This window comes from Pteropus vampyrus, unplaced genomic scaffold (assembly GCF_000151845.1).
Source record: "Pteropus vampyrus isolate Shadow unplaced genomic scaffold, Pvam_2.0 Scaffold247, whole genome shotgun sequence".
NCBI classification, from domain to species: domain Eukaryota; kingdom Metazoa; phylum Chordata; class Mammalia; order Chiroptera; family Pteropodidae; genus Pteropus; species Pteropus vampyrus.
This window is the reverse complement of record NW_011889028.1, coordinates 531,707-533,648: the sequence shown is the minus strand read 5'-3', so window position 1 is coordinate 533,648 and position 1,942 is coordinate 531,707. Positions and strand designations below refer to the sequence as shown.

The following is a 1,942-nucleotide window of genomic DNA, read 5'->3' as shown; positions in this document are numbered from 1 at the left end:
CGTGGTCGCGAGGGCAGAGTCCGGCCTCCGAGCCCAGGCTGCCGCCGTGGGGCGTCCGTCGCGTAGGCGGGGGCGCGCGGCCCCACCGCGCTCTCTAGTCCCCCGGCCCGGAGGTTAGCCCTTCCGGGTGCGCGGACGTTAAGGGTCGGTCGGGAGCGTGGGGCTGCCCGCTGTTGGTTCCCTGACCTCTGAGCCCGCACCTCCCGCTCGCGGGGACCGTGCTCGCGCCCCCCTGAAACGGCGCGAGGGGCGCCGCCGACGCTCCTCTGGGGTCGCGACGTTGCACCTGGAGAGAGAGAATGCCAGCCCGTAGACGTGAAGGAGTAACGGGGTTAGGAAGTCGTCATCGTAACGGGGGAATGGTAAACGCACAAATGCACCCCCCTTTCCACTCCCGTCTCCCCGAATCCTGATATACCGAAAGCCGAAATGTCACCGATCCACTTGCTATTACTGAGTTAAAAAAGGAGACAGCTAGGTCCCCTGTGAAACCTGGACTGTCACTATTCTGATGGCGCTTTCTAGTCCAGAACCGAAAGGAGATACCTTCAAACCGTCCTCGTCTCGAAGTCTGTAGATAGGGAGATGATTGGATTTAGGATTTGCTAATGGCGATTCGCGGGAGCCCAAGGGCTACAATCATGCCTCTGACCTTCAAGAGACTCCTATGCCATAGTCACTCTGATCCGCAAGATGGCAAGTGCTGGCTTTCTTTTCTCCACGGCAGACAGTTCCTTTGAACTCTAAATCAAATGGGGGAAATGTTTTGAACCATTCTTAACATTTCTTCTTCAGAGAAGGGGAAGGAGGGGACTGATGAATTAAAGTTGTTGACAGTTTATAATGGCAAAGAAAAAAAAAGCCAGGCTTTATGCCTTTTGGTATCAGTGGCTTCTTTTTAGGATACTATCTGGGGAAACTTTTTTTTCCCCCCTGGAAAAGCTTGAACAAAATTGCATTGAAAAGGAGAAGTTAGTTTTCAGTGCTAAAAGCCCTTCCTGGGAGAGGTGGCCAGCATCCTTTTAGAGTCTATTTAGTCACAGCTTGGAAGTATCATAAGCAGCTTCTTCAGTGACATTAATAATAAATAATACTTGGTTTATTGGTAGGTTAATGAATAATAACCCAACCTGACTCTAAAAGGAGGGTTCGAAGTGTTTATTTAATAATTCACCTGTCCAGCCTAATCATGATACCATTTTTCTGCATTTAAACTCTTTGGTATAAAACATTTTGTGGTAAAGAGGAACCAGCAGTCCTTTGTCCCTGGTTGTAAAGATATAATACTCTGGTTTTATTGCTATAGTAAAATCAGATAAGGAGAGCCTTTAGATAGTGGCGGCTTTTAAAAGAATTTGGTGATTTTCAGCTTGATACTTAAATAAGTATTTACTATGATGACAATAATCTAAAGCAAAATATTGATAGTTCTTTTGTAGATGGAAATAAGATTTTACCTGCTCTATATATAAACAAAGAGAAGTTCAGGCTGTAGAGTTTTTCATAAACATTCTTAAAACCTATATGCACATGTTTCAGACAGGGTGGATGCTTAACTCAAATGCTCTTTAAAAAATTTGATCTCAACTCAGTAAGCTTATGACCCTTAGCAAAATTCTGAGTTTTTAAATACCTGTCTTCTGACTTAACGATAAATCAGTTCAGGAGGTGCGGCATGCTTCTTGTTTTAACATGCCCCAAATAAAACTAAGGAAAAGAAGAGTCTAGATTTTGGAGGACTAAATTTGTATCTTGGCTTTTGGTTTTTCTGACTCCCTTGATTGTTTTGTTTTGTTTTGTTTTTTAGGAGAGGCAACCCTTGGTTGACCTCACAGATTGATTGTAAGGACCTTGTCAGTTTACAATCCCTTATTTTTTTATTTTTTACTCCTACAGTACCTGGTCTTCCTAGGTGGTCTCCCATCCAAGTACTAACCAGGCC

The 1,942-nt window shown here is 44.9% G+C and overlaps 1 protein-coding gene across 2 annotated transcripts in view; it reads left to right on the top strand.

Moving 5' to 3' along the window:
• The first annotated feature begins 7 nt into the window (after positions 1 to 7).
• The window catches only part of LOC105301675 (transmembrane protein 180-like), a 22,004-nt gene continuing 20,069 nt past the window's right edge, over positions 8 to 1,942 (top strand). For both annotated transcript variants that reach the window (XM_023520101.1, XM_011374445.2), the window contains exon 1: positions 8 to 362. The gene's annotated coding sequence lies outside the window, so the exon portion shown is untranslated. The remainder of the gene's footprint in view (positions 363 to 1,942) is intronic.